Source organism: Rhinolophus sinicus, chromosome 14, assembly GCF_057876585.1.
Source record: "Rhinolophus sinicus isolate RSI-liver-muscle chromosome 14, RSI-T2T, whole genome shotgun sequence".
NCBI classification, from domain to species: Eukaryota; Metazoa; Chordata; class Mammalia; order Chiroptera; family Rhinolophidae; genus Rhinolophus; species Rhinolophus sinicus.
In genome coordinates, this window is record NC_142514.1 from 21,855,950 (window position 1) to 21,874,343 (window position 18,394).

At 44.7% G+C, this 18,394-nt stretch overlaps 1 long non-coding RNA gene across 2 annotated transcripts in view; it reads right to left on the reverse strand.

The window, feature by feature from the left end:
• Positions 1–6,357: 6,357 nt before the first annotated feature.
• Positions 6,358–18,394, reverse strand: part of LOC148755628 (uncharacterized) — a 39,641-nt gene continuing 27,604 nt past the window's right edge. For both annotated transcript variants that reach the window (XR_016018600.1, XR_016018601.1), the window contains exons 2-3: positions 7,961–8,034; positions 6,358–6,986 (exon numbers count right to left, since the gene is read on the reverse strand). This is a non-coding gene — a long non-coding RNA (uncharacterized LOC148755628). The remainder of the gene's footprint in view (positions 6,987–7,960; positions 8,035–18,394) is intronic.

Here is an 18,394-nt window from a genome sequence, read left to right on the forward strand (position 1 = left end):
ACACCCGGCCCGGCCCGGCGGCGGCGGCGCGTGTCCACGAGTCCGTCTTGCTGCTGCTGCTGCGGCCGCCGCTGCGTCTCCTGCTACCGCCGCTGCCCCCACTGCCGCCGCTGCCCTGTGGCGTCGCCTCGCGCCGTGCCCAGCCGCCGCTGCCGCTCCAGCCGCTACCGGACGGACGACGGTTACAACCCAGCCGATTACGCCGCCGCCACCACCGCTGCGCGCGCAGCCGGAACCAGCTCCCGCCGCCGCCCCTCAGGAGGCGCTGTGGGGCGCGGCGCGCGCGCCCGTCAGCCCGGCCCCCGCACCCGCTGACTGGCTGGCCAGCCGGCTCGCGGGGCGGTTGGGCCCGCCCACTGCTCCCGCGGGGCGCTGACCCAGTGCCCTCCGCGCCTCCCCCGCTTCTCGGCCTTCGTTCCGCTTCACACTCCTGGCTGCGGAAGCGCGTCCATGTGACCGGGGACCCGGCAGAATAAGGCCTGGCGAGTCGTTTGCCCACGCGGACCGCCCATCTGCACCTGGGCTGGGGAGAGGGCCGGAGTCCGCCACGTGACCCGCAAGGTCGAAGGGCTTTTTCCCCGCGTCCGGGTCTGTGTGGCCTGGGGCCAGATCCTGTTGTGACAGGGCGATGACCCAGCCTTTTGCTCGGGGATTTCCAACTCAGAAGTGAGAACCAGGGCAGCTCAGTTCTTGGCTGCCCTTCCTCGAGGCCCCAAATAAATGGCGTGTGCGTCTGCAATTGCAAAGAATGTTTCTGTGTCTCCCCCCAATTCCCTGCCTGCCACATACACTCAGACCTATGAACCTTCACTGACAGACCAAAATTCAAACTGGCGGAATGTAGCATCTTGAGCAAGTTATTTTCTCTCTCTGAGTATTCTCAACTGTTAAATGGAAGGAGTTATCGGCTGCCTCAAGGGGCTCTTTTCACGTATCAATGATTCAACTATGGAAAAAAAATGTCTGATGAACAGGAGACCCTGAATTTCAAGCTTTCCAGCCTAATGTCTCCCTTAACGGTAGGGAATATTTTAGAGATTCCACCATTCTTCTTGCAGTTGGAAGGTGGCCAGAAATTATTTAATTCTTTGTCAGATCATGGAAAATATGGTCACCGGTGAATTGGGAGACTGGTCTGGGTCACTGCCAGATGGCAAGTAGAAAGAGGCCCTGGAGGTGGGCTTGGGACAATGACAGGAGGCTTACCCTTGAGAATTAGTGGGAGGGAGGTGCTTTGTCCTCCCTCTCCACTCTGGGAAGTCTCATCTGCCCAGAACTAACTAGCACCTGTCTACAAGGGACTCCTGCCCCTTGGGTTGCCTCTTCTCCAATCCCCTCATCACCACATGTCTATTTATCAGGCCCTGTGGGGAGAAGCAATGGTCAGTAGTCATCATGAGGCCTTCCCCACGAGGTAAACCTGGGGCATTGCTCCTGACCAGAAGGCATCCATTAGAGCTTAGCAGTAAAAAGAAAGGTCTTATGACTCAGCCACATCAAGCCACAGCACAGAACCCAAGATGTTCACCACCAGCAGGTGGCCCAGGAGGGGGTATTCCAGGTCAAGGCTGGCTGGTAGGGCTGTGTGGGAGTTGAGAGGCTTTGAAGCAAGAGGGACTGAAGATCAGACTCACTGCCGTTGGGTGAGGAGCACAGGCTCAGCTGCAGCTTGCATTCTACCTGCCTTCAGCAGGCAGCATTTTCCACTTCCTCCAAGCACAGACTTGAAACAGAGAACTATATGCTCTGCAAAACTTTTGTTGAGTCTCCTGGTTATTGATCCTTCTGCTAAAGTCTCAAAATACCTTATGCAATCCCCTATCATCGCATTTATCACATTGTGTTGTAAATGCCTATTTTACCGTTCTCCCCTACTTAGACTGACCTCCTTGGGGTAGTCTAGTAGATTGATGAACAAATGACTGAATCTTCCCTCCATCTAACTCTCAGCCTGACCTTAAAATAAGAGTAAATAATATAATAATATAAAGGTAATAATAATGGTTACGATAATGGCTACCTTTTATAAAGCATCTCTCTAAGCGGTGGGCAAGGTGTTTTTAAATACAGTATCAAGTTTATGCTTCAGACTAACCCTATGAGGAGGGTATTATTATCCTCATTTTAAAAGGAATTGGAGGCTCAGAGAGATGAAATGACAGAAACAAAATTCAGCCCAGGTGTCTGCCTCTGAAGCCCAAACCAGTATCATGTTAGTCTCTGACTCCAGTCAATAACTGGTATCGCTCAGATTAACCTGGAATCCCTTCTGAGATGTTGGAGAGCAGAAGTCCTGAGACCATGGCACTACCAACTCCCCACACACCAGGACAGCAGGGAAATGCTCTAACCCCTGACATGAATGACCTCATCCAAATGGTTCCCCAAGGAAGGCTGCACACCTCAAACAGATCTGGAACTGGGCAGCAGGCGCCTTATTACAGCATGAACCACGCTTGGCAGTGAGTGTTACATATAATAAGTACCCTGAGTTTATCCAGTGCCTTTGCTAAAGCATTCCAAGTGCCATTAGCTTATTAATCCTCTCAGTGCCCATGTGAGGCAAAGCTGGCTGGTATTCCTGACTGATTTCATAGAACGTTAGCTCCTTGACAGCAGGAGCTGTGTGGGCCTGTCACACATGGAGGTTAGAGAAAGAAGTTAATGGTTGTGTGACACAGTAACCGAAATCCTTGGAGAAGTGTTTTTAGACAGAGGTGGGGACACAACTCAGGTGCCTGATTCCCACCCTGGGACTCTAGACTATTTCATCGGGTATCCTCGCATGGCCTTTTAATTGCTGTGTAACCTTGGGAAGTTACTTCATATAGTCTCAATTTCCCCATCTGCAAAATGGAAAAGGTAACTGTACTTAGCTCATAAGGTAGTTTTGAGTATTACAGGAGTTAGTGTATATAACTGAGGTAGCATCACACGGGACACAGTAAGTGTTCATTCAATATGTTAGCTATTAATACAATTATTAGAATGTTACTTGGCACTGTGGAATGAATAAATGTCACGAGCTTTGCTGCTAATGGCTCTATAAGACTTTATTTCAAAATTGCAGGCTCTGCTACTTACTATTTAGCTTAGTGACTTTGGACAGATGGCTTAACCTCATAAATGAACCTCTGTCCTCATCTGTGAAATAGGATTGCTCTGAAATGAAGATCTTAAAAGTGCTTTGTAAACTGTCAAGCACTATACAAACCTTAACTGTGGTTTTGTACTATGTACAGGAATCCCAGGTCTGCCCCCTTAAATTCCTGACTTCTAAAGTTTCCTTGTGTGTAATAGGGCATGGTGATCACATCTATCTCAGGAGGGTGTTGTGAAAAAATTAAATCATTAATGACAATATATTTAAAGTACCTAGAACGGTGGGAGGTGGTCCATACATGTTACTTCGTTATGCCCTAATAAGTGCTGCCCTTCAATGCCCTAAAGTAAAGGAAGGCGCAGGGTGTGGTGGGAAATTTATGGAACCAATAGAGCTGGGATTATTCCTGTCTCTGCCACTGTGTGACCTTGGGCAAGTTACCTAACATCTCTGAGCTTTCAGATTCCTTGCCTCTAACATGAGATAAGGTGTGCCTACATTGCAGTTTTAGGAAGATAAGGCTGACCCAGCACAGACCCTGCCTCATAAACAGGGGCTTGCTCACTAAGTGGGAGGCAGTCTTATCAAAAGGACCCACTTGGAAGCAACGACCAAAATTCCCCAACCCGATACCGAACGGGGTCATGAGCTGCAAAATAAGCGATCCAGGCTCTACTAAATTCAGCTGAGCTTAGGAGGGTCCTGCCCGGTACCAGTTAGCTTGCCTGCACCCTGCCAGTGGAGCGGTCAGGAGAAGGCCGTGAGAGGACCCAACCCTCCCAAAGCGATAGCCGGGGAGGAGATGGCAGAAAGGAGGAAGGAATGTACTGATTCACCGCCCCACCCATCCCTTGCCTCTAATCTCTCTTCCGGAATTTTACAACCCTCTTTTACTGGGACAGAGGCGGAGGGGGCAGGGCTCCGGTTACCGCCGGCTGCAGGAACCATCCCCCACCCTTGCCAATCGTCTTCTGCAGGAAGCCTCTGGTGTCCTGCACACACCCCGGCAGTCTGCTCCCTGTGTGCTGCTGTGGGGAGCCCAATGGGGAGGGGGGGAAACTGTGAATTCCGGGAGACTTCAAGTTTCGCTCTAGGGGTGGGGCCACGGGCGGAGAGTTCCCTCTCCTCCTGCGGGGTACGAGCTGGAAAACTGCGGCTGAATCTCGGCTAGGGCCTGAGTGCACTTGGAAGGCCACGACCTCTTTCTAGATCCTTCCCGCGGCCAATCAACTATCAGTATCCCATCTCCACCACTTTCAGGTGTCACTGGATTTCAGCCAGCAATCCAGAAAGGAAATGACTTCAGGAATTGGCAGCGAGGGAGAGGGAAACGTTAAGAAACATGGCTCAGCTTCCTTATTTTATCTTAGTAAAGATGAGGCAACTGAGGCCCGGAGAGTGCGTAGCGATCTGCTCAAGGTGGTCCCGGGAATCACTTGCGGACTACAGCCCAGTACTTCAACCTCTGGTGCTGCCTTGCCTGCTGGGTTCAGTTCACAGCATTCTCGGATACCTCGAGACTCAGTTTCCCCGTTCAGCCGTTGGAAAATACGCGTCAAAAAATTGATCAGTAACTGAAACAAGAGCTGTTGGAAGAGAAGCAGCAACTCTCTGTACACAGTGAAGGGATTAGGAGATAATGATGTTCACAGCTAACATTTATTGAGGACAGTTGTTCTAAGCCCTTTATATGTATTAACTAATTTTCACAACAACCCAAGGATTTGGAAATTATTATCCTTATTTTACATATGGGAAAACAGATGAATAACAGTGAAGCCAGTTAAGCGCACTTGACCAACGTCACCCAGACAGCATATGACAGAGTCAGGATTTGAACCCAGGGAGTCTTTGTCCAGGGCCCCCCACTCTCAACCTGTATGCCCTCTGCTTCTGGAATGAGAATGTGGTTACATTCTGGACGTTGGTTTAACAGTGTAAGCTCTTTTCATTATGGCAACCTGTTTCAGAGTGACTTAGATTATCTGTGTGTGTATAAATGTTTAATATATGCTCTCTGCCCGTGATAATGTTTCTACACACTGAGACATCAAAGTACCAGGTTAAATGGGGCAATCAAGGTCATATTGTGAAATCGAGAGCACTCCTTCCCCAGTGGTGCACAGTTGTCTTAATTCTAGCAGGTGCTATGGCCAGAATCTTGACTTTCCCTCCACAGTGGGTCCCGTTTTACCTACTAGTAACCTCGAGTACCCACCTCCACACCAACGATCCTAACTTGACTATTACTATGTTTTTCAAGGATGAAGAGGTGGCCATGGCCCCCAAAACATATCCCATACCCCATTCTCAGTTTGTGTGCATATAAACTGCACAATTGAAGGTCTCTTTCTTGGTTTAAAGCCAAATAATAGTTCATCTTTTGTTCAAACGTAAACATCACCAGAGAGAAAAAATAAACTGGGCCTCACCAGCCATTTTCCTGTAATGAGAATGAGATGATCAGATCCTCCCTAAAAATGAGTTTGGGTAGGAGGGAGCGCAAAAGGACTATAAACTCACTGAACTACGGTAATGTCTGAGAGAACTTCAGAAGTCAACTAGTGAACCCTTCCTTTTACAAGCCCAGGTAAAGAAAAGGAGTTTTCCAGGCCACACAGAGATATTGAGAGGGGTGAGGTGACCCATTGTGGGAAAGGGAACAAAAGGGCAGGCAAAGGGACAAAAGATTAGATTAGCTTCAATGTCAGAAGTCTTTCCTTCTCGTTGTGTTTTAAAAAAATCTTCCCTCCCCCCCCAAAAAAAATAAAGCTTTCCCTGCCCCCAGTCTCAAAAACGATATCTGAATTTTATGGTACGTAAATTATACTTTAATAACTATTAAAAATAAGACAACCTTCTTATACATTTTTTAAATTACAGAGATGAATGTTTAATAAAGTGAAAGTCCCCCAACAATCATACCCAGGGAAAAAACCACTATTGACAATTTGTATTTGTCATTTGTTCCTCCAGATTTTTCTCTATACATTCATATTTTTTTGGTGTATTCATGTATGTGTGCATATGTGTGTGTTTAATAGAAACGGGGTTTCTCTTAACAATATGTCTTGGACAGTACATGTCAATACATTTAGATCTACCTTATTCTTTTAAAGACTGCCTACATAGTATGACTGCACTATAATTTAATAGGTCCTCTAATGATATATAAGTATATATTTGGATTGTTTCCAATATTTTGCTATTACAAACAGTACTGCAATGGATATTTTTGCATATACATCTTGGAGCCCTTTTAGGGGAATTCTGTAGGATAAATTCCCAGATAAACTGTTCCTTTTAAAATAACATGCTTCGTATATTATCATTTTCATCTTATTCCAAATAGGCCGATATAAAAGTCTGTTCCTGATTAGAATCATATAAAGTGTTCAGGCTAGAGTACACATAAATAAATGTTAGTTATTTTCATGATTATTATGACTGTTGTTTCATTAGTCTCGTGGGTAGAAGGTCATTCCTTCAATCAACAATTATTGATGAGCTTCTGCCATGTGATGGTCCTGACATCCGACAGTGAAAAGATGTAGACCCTGCCCTCAAGAAGTTGAGTCTAGTTGTTGCTGGATGTGTCACTGGCAATTACAACACTGTCTGATAAGAACTACAAAAGTGGTAACTGCAGGGAGGATAAGGAAGCATGGAAGAGGGACATTAACCAGCCTGAAAAAGGGCAGGAAAGAGACGGTGATGAAAAAGAAACAACAGCTTGAATCATCCAAAGAGAGAAAGTAGTAAGCATCCCAGCCACCAGAGGTATCCAAACAGAGGCCAAGACGCTATCTCCAAGAAATACTGGTAGGAACAGTTAACTAAATCAGTGGTTCGCCGATGTTCACCCTGAGACTGGTGCTAGTGCCTGGGGAAAGGAGAAAAAGAAGGATAAAGAGGTGAATTTTCATATGCTAAATGTATTCAGTTTAAGGGACAGTCTTTCCTTCTGAGAGTTTACCCTTCCTACCTTTTTTGGTATTAAAATGTTCCTCCTTTTATGAAGCAGTGGTTGTAGAGCATGATAGCTGGTTTTTGTTAATGTCCTTGTTTGGCTCAACGCAAAGCTGGCAACCATACCTGGGTGCCCCCTTCCTCATTTTTTAAAGTTTTGACTATTGATGTCATCTAACAGTCAGGGGACCTCTGAGTCAGGTAGGTGACTTCTAAAGTTCTTTCCATCCCTGTGGCCACAGATTCTCTGCTCAGGAGTGATTAAGGCCTGAAGCTAAATTGAGTTTGGAACCCGTGAGCCAAATCCTTTTCAACAGACCCAGGGTAAAAATAAATACGTAAGTACGTGAGTAAGTAAAAGAAAGAAAAACAATTTGGTACCCTCACAAATACTTTTATTTTTTGGTTCCCAAACCACATAAGAATACCTCAAGTTTCCATATAGACTTGCTCTCCTGCCCCTGGGAAATGCAGCAGTGAAGAAGAGAAACCACAGAAATAATAGATAGAAGGGATATGGGAAAAATCAATTTGGTGCAGTTTTCACAAACCTTTAAAATGGAGTGATTTAAGTGATGATGGGGTTTCATGACCAGCGGCAGCAGAGCCTCTGATGGGAATGCTGGTGTTTTTCTGGAGTTTCTCTGAGTGGGTGGGAGGGGAAGGAAAATGTAGTTTTCCTCTCCCTTCCACTTATAAGAAAATGGAAACAATAAAAGGCAAAGTATCCTGTAATGTCCTATTTAGAGGAACAAATGAAATGCAGCTCCCTTGTAGCCAGAAAATGCAAACCCTTAAACAGGCACTGGGCAGGCCTTCCCTGGCAAGCTGCAGGAACAAAGTATTCACCAACACACCTGTGCTACTGTTACCATGGAGACTCCTCACCTTTTGCATTCCTTGACTTGGGGGTTGAGACTGGTTCCCGGCACGTTTGAGTTTTCATGGTACCTCCTTGGCTTCTGGGGAAAAAAAAAAAAAAAGGGGAAGGAGAGGGAAAGGATTCTAAGTCAGCTCACCTGCTGCCTTGGCCATTTGCGTCTCAGCTTGTGTAACTAGCCCTCACTGGTGAGAAGACCGTGTAGCGGGGTGAGGGAGTGGAAATAGTTCTAGCAGAACCCAAAGGACAGACTCCAATCCCAGCTCCTTAATGAATCAATTCATTCAAACAAGCCCTCCTCTGGGTCAGGCACTAGCGGGTCCAGAGAGATGACTGAATAGCCAGAGTTGGCCCTCAGAGAGCTGGCAGTTCAGAGGGAAGGCTGGCTCAGCAAATGACCACAAGCCAACATGATCAGTGACTTCACAGAGGTAGGTGCTGATTCTATCACGGCCTAGAGAGGGGGGAGGGGAGAAATGATCTGAAACCCACTCTGCATTGAGAAGGACTCTTACATAGGAACACTCCAGCGAGGGTTCCTTCCTCTTGGGCCCACTAGAGTTCAGCATGAAGGCATCGAATTAAAGGTGACAAGAGTTGAGACTTGCACTTTGGCCTCAAGCAAGTTAATTCATTTTCCTGAGTCTCAGTTTCCCCATCTATAAACCAACACTAATAATAACTACCTTATCCTTATTGAGAAAAATTACATTAATTAACATATAATGGTGAAGCAAAGAGCAAACAGACCCAGGTCCAAACCCTGTCTCTCCAATGCCCAATCCAGTGACCCGGATAAATTCTGATCTTTAACCCCTCTGAGTTTGTTTCCTCAGCTGGAAAGGGTAATCATAATCATAGTAACTCCTAAGAGTATTGCTAGAATTACTAGATGAGATGGTACATGAAAACCACATAGCACCAGCATACAATAAACATTAGTTGCTTCTTATTACAGAAGTAGAGCTCCTGATCCAGTGCCTAATGTGTCCCAAGCCAGATATTATTGTTACATGGTGCCTGGTTGGCACTCTGTAAACATTACTTTTTCGCCTTACCCTTAGCCTTCCTCCTAGGCTGAATGAAGGAGAGAGGGCCTGGGCTTGGCCCCATGGGGCTCCTGTGGAGACTGAGATGGGGGAAAAGGCAGGGGGAGTACGTCAGCCCTGATGCAATCGCAGGCTCATTGCTTGGCCCACTTCCTCCTCTTTGGGTGTTTACTGGAGATTGGATTCCACAGGAACCCTTGGAAGTGTACACTGACAGTGGGGGCGGGCAGCACACAAAATTGTCCCTCCTTCAGGGACAGTTTAGGAAGAAAGTGATACTGTGCCCGCCTGGGCCTCCTGCACCCTGGGCTCAGGGACACAAGAAAGAGATACCAGGTGTCGAGTCCAGAGGGAGGGGCAGGGAAGGCAGGCTCCTGGAGGGAGGGACTAACCACTGGCTGATTGATGCCAGGGCTAGCTTCCAGACCCAGCTCTGGGAGGCCCAGTGAATAGGCCCTTTATCCCTGAGCTTCTAAGCTCAGGGGAGGGAGCCATGGAAGGGGGTCACAGGTGACAAGGATCCTCAGAACAAGCTCAGATGATCCTGTCCCTTCCTTCCCAGGAGAAATCTTGGCTGGAGAGAAGATTCTTTCAAGACCCTTGTTTTGCAGCCATTTGTGTGGGATCTTCAGCAATCCCACAGCCTTGCTGGGTCACCTACAGACATCCTGTAAGCACAGGATTGCATTAGTGGTAAAGAACTTGGGCTTTTGGCAGTCAATTCTCAGCTCTTCCAGTTACTGGCTGGATGCCCCAGGCAAGTCACTTCACCTCTCTAACTCTCAACTTCCTCATGTCAAACAGGATAATAAGAGTATTCAATGTCAGAGATAAAGCCTTAGGCCCGTAAACAGTGCCTGACAATTATAAAAGCACTCACTAACTGTTATATTGTTATTTTTATTAAGATGTAGGGGGTGGCAGAGATAAAAGTATCCCAGCATCAGTCATTTGCTCCCAGATCCAAGCAATAGAATTCTCTAGTACTTAGAGACCTTTTTTCCCCCTGAAGCTGGGGCTAATTGTCCTTCTTTCAATATCTAATGACTGTTTCTCAGTTATCAGGAAAGAAATCGGACTTCCCCTCCCCCAGAGCTGTGAAACTCGGTATGCAAAGCTTGCTCAAGCTCCTGAGTCATTCAGCAAAACCAGCTCAAGATATTCAATGGATCAAGGAAACTAGATGCAGAGTGGGGAAAACCCAGCCACAAAGCCTGGGCCTCGTCTTAGGGTAAATCCCTTTGCTGGCCCCTAGGATGAGCTTTCATTCCAGTTCCACGAACGAGACAGCACCTGGCAGCTAAGTCCTTCCCAGACCCTCCTGTACCCAGAACAAGACATTAGCTACACCTGGGTCTCTACCCGCAGCCAGGCCTTCCCGTGGAATCTTGTTTGACACAAACTCCTTGCTCTTGGACAAACTCTCCCCTTCCCTCCACACCCCAGTCCTAGGGAGCGTCGACACCCTGTCTCCCATCCTCCCTGCCCACTCGTTTCTCAGCCCCTGTAACTTGACTTCTGCCCAACTCCACTCCCATCACACTCATCAATGCTGTCTTCATTGCCAAATCCAAAAGACTGTCTCCAGGGCTTTCCTTCTTGCCCTCTTGAAACACTTGGCACTGTTGACCACTCTCTTCTTTAAACTCTCCTGCCTGGACCTCTGTGAGGCCAAAGCCCCTCTGCAACCAGCCCTTTTTGGTACAGGTTGCTGGCTGCTCTCCATCCCTTAAATGTTGCTCCTCATGGTTATTCTCTGACTCCTCTTCCCTTCCTATTCTTTGTGCCCCTTCCCGGGTTTAATCGGAGCTCAGATCTTTAACTCCCACCTCTCCAGCCCATACCTTCCCCTAAATGTCAGCTGCCTAGTAAGCTGCTCTACTTGCATGACCCCAAGCATAACAAGCTCAACATGCCCCAAACTGAACTCTTTATCTCCCCCCAAACATGTTCCTCCTGTGTCCCCGATCTTGATGAATGACATCACTTTTTACCCTGTTACCCAAGCCAGCGGCTCAAACGTCACCCTTGCCCTCTCCCTGCCCTGCCCACAAATCACCATGCTCTTAACATGTTATATATCTCCCCCTTCCGCCTTCACCCCCACTGTTTCTGCTTCGGTTCAGGCCTTCATCATGACTTGGAGTTTAGATGATTACACACCTTATCAGTGGGCTGTAGGCCTGAATTTCTATCCCCTTTCTACTAGACATGTCTTGGAGCGTCTGCCCAACTACAGTCCTTTTTCTGACGACCCACTGTTGCCTACAGACCTTGCTGAAGAGGCGCCCCTAGATTCCACGTTGACCTCACCGAAACCTGCCCTGCTATCACCATGGTGTTTTGAACCAGAGGTGCACATTTGACCCAAGCTGGCCTGAATTCTATCTCCTGGGACTCTGAAACTGGGACATAGTGACTCTAATTCAAATGCTCCTAAGGGTCACGTCAGTAATGAAAATGAGTGAAATAGCCCAATGAGAGACAATGGGGAATGGGCAATTGTGGCAAATGGAGAGTCTGGGCCTTGTCTGAAATTAGCAGCTGTTACTCTGCTCTAGCAGATGGTTGCCATGGGAGTATAGGCCCAGACTTGACAGATATTCTGATTTTCCAGATTTTATGTCAAATTTCCCAATTTTCAAATATTGGCACTAATTCCTTCTTTTAAATGCCACAGCCTAAGAATATCTTGTGCATGATATTTGGCCTACAGGGCTGCTGGTTTGTAATCAGAACCAGAGGGTCAGGTGCAGGCACTGGACTCAAAGCTGGGGACAGCCACTCTCTGCCATTTGTATGGAGAAGCAGAGAAAGCCCTCTGGGTAGAGGGAAAAACAAAGCCTGTTCCTGCAGGCTCCTTGCCCCCAACGTATACCACACGCCCAGGTGTCCTGGCCCAACACCTCCTGCCCTTCTTTCCAGGCCCAGGACTATGTCATAGTTAAAGTCATGGGCTCTGAAGTCAGACAGATGTGGGTTCAAGTGCCGACTCTGAGACTCCCCATCTGTGTGCTCTTGAGCAAGTCACCTCACCTCTCTGAGCCTCAGTTCCTTCCTCTGTCGAATGGGGTACTTTCTTCATAGGGTTGTTATTGGGATGAAGGGAGACATTGCCCAGAATGTTCTTAGCACAGTGCCTGGTACCCAGTAAGCACTAAGTGAATGTTAACCCTTTCAGTACTAACAGTACCATTAGTAGTAGTATTTCCCCCTCGGCCCAGCCCTCTCTCTCAGAGCACTTTGTTTGTATAACTCTCTGGGCATTTACCATTTGTTATTATTTATCACGATTTTATCTGCCCTGGTATATTGTAAGCTCCTACAGGAAAAGACCACATTTTATCTCTCTTTATATGGAAGGGAGGGGAAAGGAACTGGAATGGAAATAGTGTTTTGTACAGAGCATTTCAGGTGCTCACGAAACATATATTTTTTGGTACACTACTGGAATTTAAACTCCATGAGAATACGGACTTTGTTTCTCTGATTCACTGTTGTATGTGCTGAGCACACATAGAACCCTCAATAAATGTATATTAAGTAAAAGGATAAAAGGCATCTCCACACCCTCCACCAGGATTCTTTAACATGTCCTAGGAGGTTACTAGTGCAAATTCCAATTCACTGTTTTAAAACAGTAGTTTCTGGAATCTCTGTGAATAGCACCCCATTTTTCCTTTGGGGAACTGTTTTTCCCCCACTCCACTCAATGTGGCCCATTCACATCATTGCTTGAAATGGTCATGTGACCCAGGGTTAGCCAATCAGAGAAAAGTATCCTGTGGTTACAGTGATTGGTTCAGGATGGGCTTATAACTCAATCAAAACCAATCATCCTAGAAATGATTGGAAAGGAGAAATTTGCTTTCCACAGAGAAAGCTAAGGCATGAGAATATAAACCTAGAGCTGCTAGTGGCCATATTACCACCATGAGGAAAAAGCCTACCGAGGAAAGAAGCAAACAGAAAAAGGTCTAGCTGAGAAATGGAAAGAGAGAGGTTCCTAATGGAATTTTTTGAGCAAGTGCGTCTAGCTGTGCCTGAAGCCAAGCCCTTGACTCTTCTGTTAGAGAAAATCAATTCCCTTTTTCTGTTTAAGTCGTCTTGAGTTTCTGTCACTCAGATCCAAAAGTGTGCTGATTAACATTTGGATTTTATACATAGGGAGTTATAGTAGACATAAACATACACTTTTGTAGGAATCTTCCCAGCCCACAATGATTCCCGTTTTCGAAGAACTGCCCCCTACCCACAAACTAAACCAGCATCCACGTTTGTACTTCCAAACCCTGCACCCCAAGGTCATGACTGGTTGGACCAGAAGTGAACATGTATCATGGTGTAATCAGATCAGATTTACTTTTACCGTGTTTCCCTGAAAATAAGACCTAACCAGAAAATAAGCCCTGGCATGATTTTTTAGGATAACATCTCCTGAACATAAGCCCTCATGCATCTTTTGGAGCAAACCTTAATATAAGACCAGGTCTTATTTTCGGGGAAACACCGTAGGACTGAGAGATCCTAGTTCAGTCTGAGCTGCATGCTTAAACTGAGCGGATGTAAAAGTGGGAGCTGGGAGAACACATTCGTGGAGCAGCTGAGAAGCTGATCTGCTGAAGAAGAATGAGGCTGATGCACCCATGGAAGCAGAGGCCAGAGGCTGTGATTAGAGAGAGAGAGAGAGAGAGAGAGAGAGAGAGAGAGAGAGAGAGAGAGAGAGAGAGGAGAGAAGGAGCAACAGGGAAAGAGAGAGCTGCTTCCTCACCCCTCATGAGACCAATTACTTCTCTTCTTGGATTCCATGAGATTTCTCTGTGTGCATATAATTCTCTCCCCACCCCCCATCCTCCTTTTAAAAAAAAAAACCTAAAATAGCTTTAGTGTTTTGGGGGGTTTTGTTTTGTTTTGACTTGTAACTAAAAGGTTTTTAGAAAACTGTCCTAGGAACAAGTCTGTAGCCAAGGTGCCCTGTTCACCAGGCTGACAAAGACCGGCTTCTTGAATCAAAACACCTCCACATCCAACAACTAGCTGTGTCACCTTGGCCACACTGAACTGGCTCTGTGAAATGCACAAGAATGCCTACCCTACCAGGTTGTTGTGAAGACTGAATGAGATATGGTGGAAACAAGAGCTTAGTACAGCACTGGGCACCAAGAAGCCGTGTAATCAGTATGTGCTGAATGCTGAAGCGGGGCAGGGGAGGGTGGGGGTGGGGGTTGGGTCCAACCCTACAGCCAGTTCACCCTTAGGTCCCAGTTAGGACTAGAAAAGGACAACCCCTCTCCCCATCAGCACCTTTTTCATCTCATTTGTACCAGTTTTTCAAAAGCACTGAGGAGGAAAGGAATATCTTTATTTTTAAAAGTGCCCACTCTAGAGCTCTACTCTAATGACATATGACATCAGACAAGAGAAAATACATATGCGTAAGAATGCTCATTGCAGTAGTGTTTATATTAGAGAAAAATTGGAAATGACTTCAGTGTCCAACACTGTGTTTTGCTTAATAGATGATGGTACATACATACAACAGAACGTTATAAAGCTTTGGAGGAGCAAAGACAATATTTAAAAAACAAACAAACATGGAGTAGAATGCAAAATGTTATGAGGTATAATACAAGATTCGTCTGAATTTTTAAGTCAATAGCCCAATATGTCAAAGAAGTTTCTCCCACTCTCTTACTTTCCAGCACCACACACTGTCTCACACGCCACCCGCCAAGCAATGCATTCATTCATCTTCTCTGCCTTTGGGGTAAGTTGGGTAGAAAAATTGAAAAAGCGTTTATGTAAGTACAAGTCCTGAGGCTTCTAACATTAAAGGTATTGACAAGAATAGATGGCCACAACATCTTCTGGGGAAAAAAAATAAAGCAGGTTACAAAAATATTGCCAAAATGTGAGCAGTGGTTATCTCATGCTATGGGATTTCAGGCGGTTTTTTCTTTTCTTCTTTGTACTTTTATATATTATTTGAGGTTTTTATAGTGTGTGTGCATTATATTTGTGGGGAAAAAATAAAGCTATTGTCAGGGGTGAGGAGCAGCTACCTTGATTTTATTTTCTCCTACATTGTCCTCAATGCACATTCTACCAGATTTCCTCTAACACATCTTCCTTCTTCAAGAATAGGGAGATTTGCCTGGCTGCCCAGTCCTCTGTGGAGCTGCTACAGACAGAAGAACCAACTTGTACAGGAAGGAGAGCCTTCCATGAGCCTGGCACAAGTGCTAGGCAGCTTACTACTGCCCTCTCCTGGTCAGAATAGGTCAGAGCCTGATCTAGCTAAACCGCGGCACCCAGTGCACCCTGATGGCCAAGGTCATCCCAGAGGCATAACTTCTGGCTACCCTGTGTGCTGCATACCAGCATCAGAAGCTCAGCACTCTACCCCAAAACAGGCCATGACCTGGGCTCAGCCAGGCTGAGTTTAATGACAGCAAACCCATCTGGACAGTGCTGTCCACTCCAAGCCAGGGGCTCGCAGGAGACACTCTCTTCCAGCTGCTAGAGCAAGTGATGGAGAGCTTTCCTGTCAGCTAGAGAGCACTGATGATCAGGGCTGGGGGTTCCAGAGGGTAGGAGGTAGGGTTGCAGGAAGATAATTACAATCATCTTAGTCATAAAAACCCATTGTCCTTTGTAGTTCTTTTTACTTTTCGAAGGATTTCCCAAGGCAGCTTGACATATACAAATAAATTCATAAAAGGATGTTTCCTGTAGAATTGTTAGTAACAGCAAAACAACAACAACAACAAAACAACTGGAAACAGTCTAAATATCCCTCAGTATGGGAGCATCTGGATAAAATGGAATAGTATGCAGCTGTTAAAAATAGGGTAGATCTGTATGTGCTGCTGTGGAATGATTCCCAAGATTCATTGATAAGTTAAAAAAAAAGCAAGATGTGTAATAGTCAATAAGTGTGAGTGTGTATCATAAATAAGGATCTGCATAACTATAGACATGTATTTAGTTATGTATAGAATATATTAGAAGAAAACACCAGAAACTAATACTAATGACTGCCTCTAGGGATGGTGGGACTGAGGGCATGCCAATAAGAAAGAACCACTTGCACTGCCTGTATTTTTATACTGTTAAGTTCTTTACCATGTGCATGTACTATTTTTCAAGATAAAATTTGTTTAAAATTACTAATATTTCTCAAAAAGACAGATTCACATAATGGAATCACGAAAGGCTTGGGTTCAAATCTAGACTCTGAGACTTACCAATGCTATGACCTTAAAATCATTTAACTACTCTGAACCCCAATTTTCTCATATCTAAAATGAGATTAGTAACATCAACCTCAAGGCACTGTTGTGAGAATGAAAGATAAATGTTTGCTATCAGGACAACCATGTTATCTCCAAGGGCGTTATTCACATTTCTTCTATATGACTGATGCCTCTGGACCTGAATGTTGTGATGATTCTGTTGCATACAGGGTCTGCTACATAACAGATGCAGGGAAAATAACATATGATTTTCATATATATTATCTCGTTTTAATTTGTCATTTCTTCAAAGAATTTTGTAGTTGAAGAAACAGGAATGGATCAGCAGCTAAACTTGGCTTGGAACATCAGTCTCCAAATCCTACTCCAACTTGAAAGCAAAACACTAGGAAGATTAGCCTAAAGTTTACGGGTGAGAAGAACAAAAGACAGGATAAGAGTTGGGAATCATGGCATCTTAATTGGAAAGTAAGAAGTAATACTATCTCTATTTGCAGATGACATGATCTTGTATGTAGAACATCCTAAGGAATACACACACACACACACACACACACACACACACAAACCCACAAAACTATTAGAACAAATAAATGAGTTCAGCAAGGTTGTAGGAGATAAAATCAATAAAGAAATGTTGGTTGAATTTCTATACACTAGTGTCTTAGTCCATTCAGGCTGTTATAATAGAGTATCATAGACTGGGTGACTTATAAACCACAGAAAGTTATTTCTCACAGTTCTGGACGCTAGAAGTCTGAGATCAGGGTGTCAACATGATTGGGTTCTGGTAAGGGCCTTCTTCCAGGTTGCAGACACCTGTTTTCTCTGGGGTCCCTTTTATAAGGGTCTTAATCCCATTTATGAGGGCTCTTCCACCTTCATAACCTAATCACCTCTCAAAGGTCCCCCCTCCAAATACCATCACATTGGAGATTAGGATTTCAACATATGAGTTTTGTGGGGACACAAACATTCAGTCCATAATAACTAGCAATGAACATTCTGAAAATGAAATTGAGAAGGTAATTTCATTTACAATAGCATCAAGAATAATAATATAATTAGGAACAAATTTAACAAAAGTACAAGACTTGCACTGAAAACTACAAAACATCCTTGAAAGCAATAAAAGACCTAAAATGTATCACAGACCTAAATGGAAAGAAAGCTCACGTACATGGAGTGGAATGAACAGATGGCATTCTGGGGAGTAAGATGGCAATGGTCTCCAAACTGATCTACACAATCAACACAATGCCTACCAGAATCTCAGTTGGCTTTTTTGCAGAAATTGACAAGTTGATATTAAAATTCATGTGGAAATACAAGGGACACAGAATAGCCAAAACAATCTTGAAAATAGAAATAAATTTCGTTACCAGAGGGTAAGGGGGGTGGGGGGTGGGAGATGAGGGTAAGGGGGATCAAATATATGGTGATGGAAGGAGAACTGACTCTGGGTGGTGAACACACAATGGGATTTATAGATGATGTAATACAGAATTGTACACCTGAAAACTATGTAATTTTACTAACTATTGTTACCCCAATAAATTTTTTTAAAAAAGGAAATAAATTTCAACCCTATTACATAGCTAAAATAATCAATGGGAGGTACTTGCATAAGAACATATGCAAATAAAAATCCAGAAATAAACCTAGAAAATCCAGAAATAAATCTAGAAATGAAAATCCAGAAATAGACCCTTACATTTATGATCAATTAATTTTAGAGAAGAGTGTGAAGACAACAACTGGATACCCACATGCAAAAGAATGAAGTTGGGCCCCTCCTCACACCATACAAACAATTTATTTCAAAATATATCATAGACCTAAATGTAAGAGCTAAAACCATAAAACTCTTAGAAGAAAACAGTAAGAGTACATCTTTATGACATTGGATTCGGCAATAGTTTCTTACACACGAAAAGAACAAGCAACAACAAAAAAATAGATAAATTGGACTTTGTAAACATTAAAAACATTTGTGTTTCAAAGAACATTGGGGCAATGAAAATATTCTGGAATCAGAGTGTGGTAATGGTTGTATAACTGTGAACATATTGCGAACCACTGACTTGTATACTTAAAAGAGTGAATTTTATGGCATGTGAATTAGATATCAATAAAG